Source organism: Triturus cristatus, chromosome 11 (genome assembly GCF_964204655.1).
Source record: "Triturus cristatus chromosome 11, aTriCri1.1, whole genome shotgun sequence".
Classification (NCBI taxonomy): domain Eukaryota; kingdom Metazoa; phylum Chordata; class Amphibia; order Caudata; family Salamandridae; genus Triturus; species Triturus cristatus.
The window spans coordinates 875,209,328-875,223,231 of NC_140594.1; the positions used below are offsets into that span (position 1 = coordinate 875,209,328).

The 13,904-nt window shown below is 48.8% G+C and overlaps 1 protein-coding gene across 2 annotated transcripts in view; it reads right to left on the reverse strand.

The window, feature by feature from the left end:
* MLF1 (myeloid leukemia factor 1) overlaps positions 1–13,904 on the reverse strand; it is a 179,956-nt gene that overhangs the window by 98,711 nt on the left and 67,341 nt on the right. The window lies entirely within an intron of this gene.

Sequence of the window (13,904 nt, forward strand, 5' to 3'; positions counted from 1 at the left end):
TAAGTGGTTAGTAGGATTCCCACATCTGCAGTAGAAGAGAAACGTACTTTTCAAAGACACCAAAGATACACTAACCACTTAACAATGCAAATGTGTCAGGATATGAGCTAAGAAGGTCATGTCCAACCCATATCACACAAGTAAAAGGCAAAAAGGAAGAATGCAACTTATATTTATATTTCTCAGAAACATAATGTTTACATTATGTATATGATTATGTTAACATACTGGCACTGAGCCATTATTTACCTGTTTAAGATGGCGCTGGCTGTATTAATTCGAATGTAGCCATTTTCTGATTGTCAAGAACTGATAAAATAGTGAATGTTTCCATCGCGCCTGACACAGACGAAGGCGACTGCTGAAACGCGTCTTGCTTGCTGCAAGAGTTCAAATAAACTTGTATGAACTCACCCCCCACGAGTGCATATCTTTCGTGCTTATTAGGCACTGGGAATACGAAGCGTTTATATAAATATATATGCACTGAAAAAAACATAGGTTTCAGGGACGTTATAGTTAGAAATTGGCATTTAAAAAACCTTAGAAATTTACTGAAAAAAACACAGGTTTCAGGGACGTTATAGTTAGACATTTCATTCGAACAAAACCAGAGAAATTCGGCCATCATAGTTAGTTCAGTTAACTATAACTCGCGCCCCCACAATGCACTGCTGATGACGTCACATATTACATCATTCATGACATGGCCGGTGACATCACTGATGACGTCACTGATGATATCATCCAGTGACTGTGTGTTTCTGTAAAGTTTAAATATGTTTTATATGTATATATGCGAAGGTGTATTGAAGAATGAATGGGTGTACAAGTGTCTGAATGGATAATTTAGTAGGTGCGTGACTGTCTGTATGAGTGATTAAATGTGTTTTACTGAATGCATGGGTCAGCAACTAAACTGTGTAAATGTCTGTATCAGTCTGTCAGTTGGTGTGTAAGCGGTTGCATGGGTTGGTGAGTAGCTAAATGAGTGTCTATATGGGTTATTGATTGGTTGTCTGAGTATCTGTATGGGTGCCTGAGTGTCTGTGTGGGTGGGTGGGGGGTGTATGACTCCCTTCATGGATGTGTAAGTAGGTGATTCACTGGGTGTATGGCTTCAAGAGTGCATCTGTGATGGACTGAATGGTTAGTTGAGTGTGTGTATGGGTGCGTAGGTAAGTGAATGAATGTCTCAGTGGTACATGTGTGAGTAACTACATATGTAAAAGGCAGTATATGTGAGTGTTGGGAGTATATAAATGACTATATGTGAGTGAGTGGTTGTGAGAGTGGCTGTATGGATGAGTCCGTGCTTGTATTAGTGATTGTATAAGAGTGTAAGTATGTGTTAGTATATGTATGAATAAGTGAGGTGGTGTGTGTATAACTCTATGGGTAAGTAAATGGGAGTATGATTGATTCTTTGCATGACCGACTAGGTGTGTGAGTAACTATGGATGAGTGGCGGTGTGTGAGTGTCTGTATAGATGTATAAGTGCACATAATAGTACCGTATTGATGAGTGACTGCATGTATGAGTGACTGTATGGGTGAATGAGTGGATGTGTGTGTAGACCTAGGAATTAGTGAGTGGGTATGTAATAACTGGTATTAGCGTGTTTATGGTTTCGAAAATGGTAGTCTGTATTTTAGAGTATGTGCATCAAAGAATATATTAGGTATGAGGAGGTGAATCAGATTATCACGTGGATGATGTAATCAGTGATGTCAATTGAGATGTCATCTATGGTGTCATCAGTGAGGCCACTGAACATGTCATGAATGATGAAATATCTGACATCATCAGCAGTGCATTGCGGGGGTGCGAGTTATAGTTAGCTGAACTAACTATAACAGCCAAATTTCTCTGGTTTTGTACGAGTGAAATGTCTAACTAACTATAACGTCCCTGAAACCTGTATTGTTTTCACTGAATTGCTAAGGTTTTTTAAATGCTAATTTCTAACTATAACGTCCCTAAAACCTATGGTTTTTTCAGTGAATTTCAAAGGTTTTTTAAATGATAACTTCTAACTATAACGTCCCTGAAACCTATGGCTTTTCGGTAAATTTAAAAGGTTTTTTAAATGCTAATGTCTAACTATTCCTACGGAGGTAGGACGTGCAGAAAGAGAAAGAAAAGCACAGAAAGAAGCAAGAGAAATGCAGAAAGAGGCAACAGAAGTCCAGAAACACAAAGAAAGTTGCAGAAAGAAGCAAGGGATATGCAGAAAGAACCAATAGAGGTGCCAAAAGAGGCCTGTTTGCAAAGTCATCCTGTGACCCTAACCTTTTGCTGACTGGTACTGGTGGTAACTGACTCTGACTAACCAGACCTGGAGCCAGTGCTATGCTCAAAGACACTTAGAATACAGTGAAAACACCTATATACACTAGGGTACACTATGGATTGGGGTACCCATGTGATTGGCATGAACTCCCATTAAGGCCCTAGTACATAATAGGGCAGGGGGATTAAGATTACCTCTGAGTCAGAGGTGCAGAAAGAAGCAACAGAGGTGCCGCAGAGGCAAGAGAGGTACAGAAAGAAGCTAGAGCAGTGCACAATGAACCAACAGAGGTGCAAAAAGAGGCAAGAGCGGTGCAGAAAAAGGAGAGAGAAATGCAAAAAGAAGCAAACGAGGTGCACAAAGAGGCAAGAGGGGTGCAGAAAGAAGAAAGAGAATTGCAGAAAGAAGTAACAGAGGTGCTGAAAGAGGCGCTAATGGTGCAGAAAGAGGCAAGTGAAATGCAGAAAGAGGCAACAGAGGTGTAGAAAGACACAAGAGAGGTGCAGAAAGAAGCAAGTGAAATGCAGAAAGAGGTAACAGGTGCAGAAAGACGCAAGCGAGGTGCTGAAAAAAGCAACAGAGGTGCAAAAAGAGGCAAGAGAGGTACATTAAAAGGAGAGGGAAGTGCAAAAAGAAGCAAAAGAGGTGCACAAAGAGGCAAGAGGGGTACAGAAAGAGGCAAGAGCAGTGCAGAAAGAACCAAGAGATGTGCAGAAAAAGGAAGGGTACAGAAAGAAGCAAGAAAGGTGCAGAAAGAGGGAAGACGACTGCAGAAAGAGACAACAGGGGTGCAGAAAGAGACAACAGGGGTGCAGAAAGAAGCAAGAGAGGTGTAGAAAGAGCCAATACAAGTGCAGAAAGAAGCAATAGAGATGCAGAAAGAGGCAAGAAGGGTGCAGAAAAAGGCAAGAGCAGTGCAGAAAGAACCAAGAGATGTGCAGAATTAGGCAAGAGTAGTGCAGAAAGAGGGAAGAGATGTGAAAAAAAGGAAGGGTGCAGAAAGAAACAAGAGAAGTGCAGAAAGAGGGAACAGGTATGCAGACAGAGGCAAGAGAGGTGCGGGAAGAGGGGTACAGAAAGAGGCAAGAGAGGTGCAGGAAGAGGGGTACAGAAAGAGGCAAGAGGGATGCAGACATTTGCAACAGAGGTGCAGGAAGAGGCAAAAGAACTGCAGAAAAAGACAAGAGAGGTGCAGAAAGAGTCAAGAGAGGTGCACAAAGTGGCAAAAGGGATACAGAAAGAGGCAAGAGGGGTGCAGAAAGAAGCAAGAGAAGCGCAGAAAGAAGCAACAGAGGTGCAGAAAGAAGCAAGAGCAGTACAGAGAGAAGCAAGAAAAGTGCAGAAAGAAGGAAGAGAGGTGGAGAAATAGGGAAGAGGGGTGCAGAAAGAGGCATGAGGGATGCAGAAATGTGCAAAAGAAGTGCAGAAAGAACCAACAGAGGTGCTAAAAGAGGCAAGAGGGGTGCAGAAATCGGTAGGAGAGGTGCAGAGAGAGGCAAGAGGGATACAGCAAGTGGCAGGAGGGGTACAGAAAGAAGGAAGAGAAGTGCAGAAAGAAGCAACACAGGTGCTGAAAGAGGTGCGAAGGGTGCAGAAAGTCAAGAGAAGTGCAGAAAGAAGCAACAGAGGTACAGAAAGAGGCAAGAGAGGTGCAGAAAGAGGGAAGAGAGATGTAGAAAGAAGCTAGAGAGTTGCACAAAGATGGAAGACGGGTGCAGAGAGGGACAAGAGGGGTGCAGAAAGAGGCAAGAGAATTTCTGAAAGAAGCAACAGAGGTGTAGAAAGAAGAAATGTGCAGAAAGAGGCAAGTGAGATGCAGAAACAGGCAAGAAACGTAGCGAAAGAGGGAAGAGGAGTGCAGAAAGAGACAACAGGGGTGCAGAAAGAAGCAAGGCAGATGCAGAAAGAAGCATGGAAAGTGCAGAATGAAGCTGTCGTGTACCTCACAAGACTCACCTTTGCTTGCGAGGTGATTCCGCAGAGACGACAAGAGCACCCGTCCCTGTACCCACCTGACCTTCGTGAATAGTAGTAACCAACGGAGATGAGATGGACGCAGGGAAGGGAGCCAGAAAGGACGTAGTGGCTGGGTGTGGATGTATCCTGGGGGCCCTATGGAAGACAGGAAGAACTATTCGATAAGGAGTCCTAACCCCTGTTCTACAGCACCCACGCCAACCCACACACAGAAAAGAAAATCATTCCGGGGACTCACCGATGCTTCTTCGGATCAGGGCAACCAGAATCAGCGCTGCTCAGGGCGAAGAACTCCTGGACACTACTCCTTCCGAAATCAAAGTAAGGCGCTCCTGCGCCGGTGAGTTGAAAGAAAGGTCAAACCATGCGCAAAGATGTTCTTGCGCAATAAGGCGGCAAACTACGGGGGCAAGCTATAACAAAGGCAATGTAGGTGCTAGAACACAGTTCCAAAATGAAGTGGGTACTTTGTCACAGTAGCGCTCCTGCGCTATGGACACTTCAGTACCCCCAGAAGCACACCCACGCTGAAGGGATGCAAAACCAAGAGTATCCCACCAACGCTCCTGCGTTGTAGGATTGAGGAAAAACCCCCAAGCGCTCCTGCGCTATGTAAACTAACTGTGCTCCCTAAGCGCTCCTGCGCTAAGTAAACTAAAGAGCTCCCTAAGCGCTCCTGCGCCGAATAAACTAAAACACCCCCCAAGCGCTCCTGCGCTAAACGAACAAACAGGTCTCCAATGATATATACAAGTATCCCATGAGCACTCCGGTGCTCTGGGATTCAGGCAGCCTCTGTGGCCGGAATTCTCGATACCCAGTGGGGCGCTCCAGCGCCGAGGGAAGGAATGCACAAGCACGCCTTCAACTTACTGGAACCAGGTTGCGGGGGTCGGAACTCCGCAGTCACGTCTTCGGGGGATTCAGTAGAATACGAAGCACGGAGCCGGCGGGAAACGCGCAGTGTAAGCGTTTCCCCCGGAAGTGTTCCTTCGACCTCTCGTGCGCCGCAACCACTAGACCGGGACTCACCCTTCCAACCGGAAGTGAGTCTCCCGGCGTTTCTGTGTGCGCGTTTGCGGGGCACCTGACAGTACACCCCCCCAAACAAAACCCCCACCCCAACGACTCAAACAGGGGAGACAGGGCGTGGGCTCAACGGGTGACTAAGATGGAAAGCACGGACTAGAACGGGAGCATGGCGCACATGGGACAAAGGTTCCCAAGACCGTTCATCCGGGCCGTACCCTTTCCAGTCCACCAGGTAGTACAGCTTACCTCTGGTACGACGAGAGCCCAGAATGGCCCTGACCTCATACTCAATATGGTCCTCCACCACCACTGGAGAAGGGGGAGAGGGAACAGCGCTACCAGAAGGAACCGCCCTCAGCAGTGAGACATGGAAAACAGGGTGGATCTTCATGTGTGCAGGAAGCAAGAGTTTCATAGCTACGGGGTTGACCACCTTGTCGATGACAAAAGGACCCACAAAACGAGGCAACAGTTTCTTGGGGCCATGCACATTCAGGTGCCGAATGGAAAGCCATACCCTGTCACCCCGACGGTACTCGGGCTCCTTCTGTCTATGGGCGTCAGCATACGCCTTGTAGGTGTCCTTAGCTTTAGCCAATTCAAACCGTGCTTGTTGCCAGAGGCGGCACAAGGACTCATGGTAGGCACGTACCGTGGGTAAGAGGCTGTCCCGGGGCACCTCCCAGGCAGTAGTGCGAGGGTGACGGCCGTGGAGGCAAAAGAAAGGAGACATACCGATGGCAGAATGCTTGCTGTTGTTGTACGCGTATTCCGCCATCCACAGCACCTCGGACCAGTCCTTCTCTACCGTAAGCAGTAAACAACGGAGGTACTGCTCCATGGTATGGTTCGTCCGTTCGGCCTGGCCGTCGGTCTGGGGGTGGTATGCGGATGACAGGCGGACGTCCATCTCGAGGATCCTGCAGACCTCCTTCCAGAAGCGGGACACGAACTGCGAGCCCCTGTCCGTGATAACCACTGACGGAATGCCATGGAGACGAACCACTTCTTGCACGAAGCTCACGGCCAACTCCGCAGCGGTGGGCACCTTTGCCAAGGGTATGAAATGCGCCAGTTTGGAAAGGTGATCCACTATGGTAAGGACAGTGGTGTGACCAGTCTTGGTGAGAGGGAGTTCCACCACGAAGTCCATAGAGATGGTGTGCCACGGACACGGTGGCACCGGGATGGCACGCAGTAGACCAACAGGGGGCGTTGACCTGTTTTTCCCCAACAGACAAATGGCACAGTTCGTTACATGGGTTTTTGTGTCACTCGCCATTGTGGGCCACCAGAACTGTCGTTGCACTAGCTCAAGTGTCTTGTGATAACCAGGGTGGCCAGAGAGGATATGATCATGGCACATGCGGACTGCTTTTTGCTGACTGGGAATCCCTGGTAGGTACAACTGGTCCCCCCGAAACAACAACCCGTCCACACACGTTACTCCCTTGTGGCCCTCTGCCAGGATGTCCGGATCCGCTTGCTCCATGTCGTCCTTCACCTGTGTCATGAAGTCCGAGGAAGCCACTACGCCCTGGAAGTGCTGGTCCGAAATTATGGGAACCGGCTCGGTGTTGTCGGCCTCCTCCTCGGTTTCGTCCAACCGTGAAAGGGCGTCTGCTTTGGCGTTGTCTTTCCCAGGACGGAAAGTGATTACAAAGTCGTATTCATTGAAGAATAAGGTCCATCGGAGCTGGCGGGCGGTGAGGGCACGTGCTGATCGTAAAAACTGGAGGTTCCTGTGGTCGGTGTAGATGGTTACCGTGTGTTTTGCGTCTTTCAGGAAGTGACGCCATTACTCAAAAGCGGTCTTGATTGCTAAAAGCTCCCTGTCGGACACCGTGTAGTTGCGTTCTGCTGGTAGGAGCTTTTTGGAGTAAAAGGCCACTGGATGCAGCTGTCCGGTATCGGTGTTTCGTTGGGACAATACGCCCCCTATGGCGTCCTTAGAGGCGTCTGCCTCTACTATGAAAGGCTGCTTGGTGTCCGGGTGTCCCAGAACTGGGGCTGTGGTGAAACGCCTTTTCAGTTCATGAAAGGCGCCTTCTGCCGTCTGATCCCAACTGAAACGTACCCCTTTGCGTAGCAAGCGTGTAATGGGAGCTACCATCCCAGAGAACCCGGTGATGAATCTACGGTAGTAGTTGGCGAATCCTAAGAACCGTTGGACCCCTTTTACCGACTCCGGAGGAGGCCATGACAATATGGCGTCCACTTTCTTATTGTCCATGTGGATGCCTGCCGGAGTGATGATGTGCCCCAGGAACTCCACCGTAGTGACGTGGAACATGCTCTTCTCCATCTTCACATATAACCGGTGTTGTTCCAACCGTCGGAGGACGGAACGCACATGTTGCACGTGTTCTGCTTTAGACTGGGAGTAAATCAGTATGTCGTCGATATAGACGATGCAGAACACGTCTATGTAGTCCCGTAACACTTCATCGATGAAGAACTGGAACGCTGCAGGGGCATTACAGAGTCCGAAAGGCATGACCTGATATTCGAATAGACCAAACTTCGTCCGGAAGGCAGTCTTCCATTCGTCACCCTTTCGGACTCTGACCAGATGGTAAGCACCCCGTAGGTCCAGCTTGGTATACACAGAGGCGTCTTTGACCTGCTCCAGGAGGTTGGATATCAACGGTAGCGGGTAACGGTTTTTTACCGTGATGGCGTTTATCGCCCGAAAGTCTATGCAGGTCCTTAGATCACCCTCCTTTTTCGATACGAAGAAGAGAGAAGAGGACACCGGAGACCTGGAATGACGAATGAATCCGTTGTCCAAAAACTCGTCCAAATATGATCGTAGGTGGATGTTCTCTTTTTCCGTGAGGGAATAGATCCTGCTGCATGGCAACTTAGAGCCAGGGATCAAATCTATGCGGCAATCAAACGGCCGATGTGGTGGCAGGGTGTTGGCTCCTTTTTTGTCGAATACCTCTGCCAGGTCTTGATATTCCTCCGGTATGGCTGCTTGGGAAACCATCCCCATACCTTGTAGCGGCAGCGTTCTAGCTTGTATGGAGCGAGCTCCCATAAGGTCGTCCTTCGCATAACAGCTTCCACAGCAATGCTCCGAATCCAGATGTATGATTCTGGACACCCAATCAATGCGTGGATTGTGCTTCACCAACCACGGTAAGCCAAGAATGACCTTGAATTGAGGGGCGTCTATGACGTCAAAACAGATGGCCTCTGTATGGTGGTTCTCGAAGACCATAGACATGTTCTCGGTTTGCTGCCGGATTGGGCCGGACGTCAGGTCTGTGCCATCCACAGCTTTAACGGTTTCGGGTTGTGCTTTCGACACGGTGCTGATGCCCAACGTACGTGAATAAACGGTGTCGATAAAGCAACCAGTTGCACCGGAATCCACCATAGCGGTCACCAACCAGGATTCATCTGCCTGGTTTCGTAAGGTTACTTCTACCCCTATGTGGTGGCTGCCATCAAACACCGCAGGGATCGCTGAGAAAAAAGATGAAGAACCCAGAGGACGGATCCCCATGTCTACTGGGTTGTCTCGTTTCCCGACTTGTCACCCTTGGTGATGGGCAACACGAACGGCCTTCTACCACGTGGTTTCGTTGGTTTCACCGGACATTCCCTGACAAAGTGGCCACTTTTTCCGCAGTATAAGCATTGGTTCTGCCTCCTTCTTTTCTCTCTTTCTTGGCTAGTCAGTGGTCCTTTGATGCCCCCTATCTGCATGGGTTCCGGGGCCTCACTCGGGGGGTTGGATTCATCTTTGGCTTTTTCAACACCCTTGTCCCCCATGGATAAGAAACGGTTGTCACTACCTTTTCCTTTCTCTGTTCTCCTTTCCAGTAGTCGAAAGTTCATCTTCACCACCATGTTGATGAACGGGCCTATTTCCTCAGGGGGATCGGGATACTGCGATATGAGGTCCTTGAGATCATCGCGTAATCCCCGATAAAATACGGACACCTTCTTATCCTCTGGCCAATGGGATTCGATAACCAACCGGTTGAACGTGGTGATGTAATGAAGGAGATCCTGGTTACCTTGTTTGTGATTGAGCAACTCGTTATCCGCAGCTTGCACAAAGGTGTGCCGGGCGAACATACGTCGCATGGCTTCTTGGAATGTCGGTAGGTGGTGTAGCATGGGTTCATCGTTATCCACTAAGGCAATGGACCATTGGGCGGCGTCTCCGCCCATATAGGACAGGATGAAGGCTACCTTGGATGAGTCGTCAGGAAAAGCCGTGGTTCTGGCCATGAAATGCAGATGACATTGATGGATGAAGATGCCGTACTTGGTGCTGTCCCCGTAGAAGCGTTCGGGTGGTGCCAGCTGTACAGGATGTGGCGTGATCACTTGTATGGCGGGGTTCGGAGAGGTGGTGGTAGAGGACCCCCCAAAGGTAAACGTAGGCTGCCTCAACAGACCTTCTTGTAACACTCTGGGACTAGGGGTGGTTCCCCACGGACTGGTAACCCCCGATGCCATTTGGCCCTGTAGGGCCGTGATGTCATGGCGTAAGGTGAGGTTCTCGGTTTGCATAGCGGCTAACATGGCCGCTATGTCGCTTAATGTAACCTCTGGGTCGCCCATGTCGTCTGGGTGGAATAGAAATCGTGGGCTTCGTATTCTGTCGTGTACCTCACAAGACTCACCTTTGCTTGCGAGGTGATTCCGCAGAGACGACAAGAGCACCCGTCCCTGTACCCACCTGACCTTCGTGAATAGTAGTAACCAACGGAGATGAGATGGACGCAGGGAAGGGAGCCAGAAAGGACGTAGTGGCTGGGTGTGGATGTATCCTGGGGGCCCTATGGAAGACAGGAAGAACTATTCGATAAGGAGTCCTAACCCCTGTTCTACAGCACCCACGCCAACCCACACACAGAAAAGAAAATCATTCCGGGGACTCACTGATGCTTCTTCGGATCAGGGCAACCAGAATCAGCGCTGCTCAGGGCGAAGAACTCCTGGACACTACTCCTTCCGAAATCAAAGTAAGGCGCTCCTGCGCCGGTGAGTTGAAAGAAAGGTCAAACCATGCGCAAAGATGTTCTTGCGCAATAAGGCGGCAAACTACGGGGGCAAGCTATAACAAAGGCAATGTAGGTGCTAGAACACAGTTCCAAAATGAAGTGGGTACTTTGTCACAGTAGCGCTCCTGCGCTATGGACACTTCAGTACCCCCAGAAGCACACCCACGCTGAAGGGATGCAAAACCAAGAGTATCCCACCAACGCTCCTGCGTTGTAGGATTGAGGAAAAACCCCCAAGCGCTCCTGCGCTATGTAAACTAACTGTGCTCCCTAAGCGCTCCTGCGCTAAGTAAACTAAAGAGCTCCCTTAGCGCTCCTGCGCCGAATAAACTAAAACACCCCCCAAGCGCTCCTGCGCTAAACGAACAAACAGGTCTCCAATGATATATACAAGTATCCCATGAGCACTCCGGTGCTCTGGGATTCAGGCAGCCTCTGTGGCCGGAATTCTCGATACCCAGTGGGGCGCTCCAGCGCCGAGGGAAGGAATGCACAAGCACGCCTTCAACTTACTGGAACCAGGTTGCGGGGGTCGGAACTCCGCAGTCACGTCTTCGGGGGATTCAGTAGAATACGAAGCACGGAGCCGGCGGGAAACGCGCAGTGTAAGCGTTTCCCCCGGAAGTGTTCCTTCGACCTCTCGTGCGCCGCAACCACTAGACCGGGACTCACCCTTCCAACCGGAAGTGAGTCTCCCGGCGTTTCTGTGTGCGCGTTTGCGGGGCACCTGACAGAAGCAACAGGGGTGAAGAAAGAGGCAAGAGCAGTGCAGAAAGACACAACAGTGATGCAGAAAGAGGCAAGAGAAGTGCAGAAACATGCAAGAGAAGTGGAGAATGAGGCAAAAGAAATGCAGAAACAGGCAAGAGATGCGTACAAAAAGGCAAGATATGTGCAGAAAAAAGCAAGACTTGTGCAGAAAGAGGCAAGAGAAGTGCAGAAAGAGGCAAGATGAGCGCACAAAGGGGCATACGAATTGCAGGAGGAGCCTAGAGAAGTGTAGAAAGAAGCAAGAGAAGTGCACAAAGAGGCAAAAGAAGTGCACAAAGAGGCAAGTGAGGTACAGAAAGAGGACAGAGAAGTGCAGAAAGATGGAAGAGACGTGCAAAAACAGGGAAGAGAAGTGCAGAAAGAGCCAAGAGAAGTGCAGAAAGAAGAAATATAAGTACAGAAAGAGCCAAGAGAAGTGCAGAAAGAAGCAAAAGAATTGCAGAAAGAGGCAAGTGAGGTACAGAAATAGGCGAGAGAGGTGCAGAAATAGGCAATTAAGGTGCAGAAATAGCCAAGAGAAGAGCAGGAAGAAGAAAGAGAAGTGCAGGAAGAGGAAATAGAAGTACAGAAAGAGCCAAGAGAAGTGCAGAAAGAAGCAAGAGAAGTGCAGACAGAGGCAAGAGAACTGCAGAAAGAGACAAAAGAAGTGCAGAGAGAGGCAAGTGAGGTGCAGAAAGAGGCAAGAGAGGTAGAGAAAGAGGCAAGAGTGGTGCATAAAGAGGCAAGAGAGGTGCAGAAAGAAGCAACAGAGGTGCCGAAAGAGGCAAGAGAGGTACAGAAAGAAGCTAGAGCAGTGCAGGATGAACCAACAGAGGTGCAAAAAGAGGCAAAAGGGGTGGAGAAAAAGGTAGGAAGGATGCACAAAGAGACAAGAGAGGTACAGAAAGAGGCAGGAAGAGTGCAAAAAGAAAGAGAATTGCAGAAATAAGTAACTGAGGTGCTGAAAGAGGCGCTAAGGGTGCAGAAAGAGGCAAGGGAAGTACAGAAAAAAGCAACAGAGGTGCCGAAAGACGCAAGAGAGGTGCAGAAACAAGCAAGTGAAATACAGAAAGAGGCAACGGAGATGCAGAAAGACGCAAGAGAGGTGCAGAAACAAGCAACAGAGGTGCAAAAAGAGGCACGAGAGGTACAGAAAAAGGAGAGAGAAGTGGAAAAAGAAGCAAAACAGGTGCAGAAAGAGGCAAGAGGGGTGCAGAAAGAGGCAAGAGCAGTGCAGAAAGAACCAAGAGATGTGCAGAAGAGACAAGAGATGTGCAGAAAAAGGAAGGGTACAGAAAGAAGCAAGAAAGGTGCAGAAAAAGGCAAGAGAAGTGCAGAACGAAGCAGGAGAGGTGCAAAAAGAGGGAAGACGAGTGCAGAAAGAGACAACACGGGTGCACAAAGACAACAGGGGTGCAAATAAAAGCAAGAGAGGTGCAGAAAGAGCCAATACAAGTGCAGACAGAAGCAACAGAGGTGCATAAAGAGTCAAGAGGGGTGCAGAAAGGACCACAAGATGTGCAGAATTAGGCAAGAGTTGTGCAGAAAGAGGGAAAAGATGTGAAAAAAGGAAGGGTGGAGAAAGAAACAAGATAGGTGCAGAAAGAGGTAAGTGAGGTGCAGAAGGAGACAAGAGAACTGCAGAACGAGGCAAGAGAGTTGCAGAAACATGTAAAAGGGGAGCAGAAAGGGGGAACAGGTATGCAGACTGAGGCAAGAAAGGTGCAGAAAGAGGGAAGAGGGGTATAGAAAGAGGCAAGAGGGATGCAGACATTTGCAACAGAGGTACAAAAAGAATCTGATGTGCAGAAAGAGGCAAGAGAACTGCAGAAAAAGGCAAGAGAGGTGCAGAAAGAGCCAAGAGAGGTGCACAAAGAGGCAAAAGGGATACAGAAAGAGGCAAGAGGGGTGTAGAAAGAAGCAAGAGAAGTTCAGAAAGAAGCAACAGAGGTGCTTAAAGAGGCAAGAGGGGTACAGAAAGTGGCAAGAGATGTGCAGAAAGAAGCAACAGAGGTGCCGTAAGAGGCAAGAGAGGTGCTCAAACACGCAAGAAATGTACAGAAAGAGGGAACAGGGTGCAGAAAGAGGTAAGAGGGATAAGGAAATTTGCACAAGGTGCAGAAAAAAGCAAGAGCAGTACAGACAGAAAGCAAGAAAAGTGCAGAAAGAAGGAAGGTAGGTAGAGAAATAGGGAAGAGGGGTGCAGAAAGAGGCATGAGGGATACAGAAATTTGCAAAAGAATTGCAGAAAGAAGCAAGAGAAGTGCAGAAAGAACCAACTGAGGTGCTAAAAGAGGCAAAAGGGGTGCATAGAGAGGCAAGAGGGGTACAGAAAGTGGCAGGAGGGGTACAGAAAGAAGGAGGAGAAGTGCAGAAAGAAGCAACAGAGGTGCTGAAACAGGCGCGAAGGGTGCAGAAAGTCAAGAGAAGTGCAGAAAGAAGCAACAGAGGTACAGAAAGAGGCAAGAGAGGTGCAGAAAGAGGGAAGAGAGGTGTAGAAAGAGGCTAGAGCTAGAGAGTTGCACAAAGAGGGAAGACGGGTGCAGATAGAGACAAGAGGGGTGCAGAAAGAGGCAAGAGAACTGCAGAAATACGCAAGAGAAGCACAGAAAGAGGCAAGAGAAGTGCAGAAAGAGGCAAGAGAAGCGCAGAAAGAAGCATGAGAAGTGCAGAAAGAAGCAAGTGAAGTGCAGAAAGAGGCAAGAGAAGTGCAGAAAGAGGCAAGTGAGGTGCGGAAAGAGGTAAGAGAGGTACAGGAAGAGGCAAGCGATGTGCAGAAAGAGGCAAGAGAGGTACAAAAGAGGCAAGTGAGATGAAGAAAAGA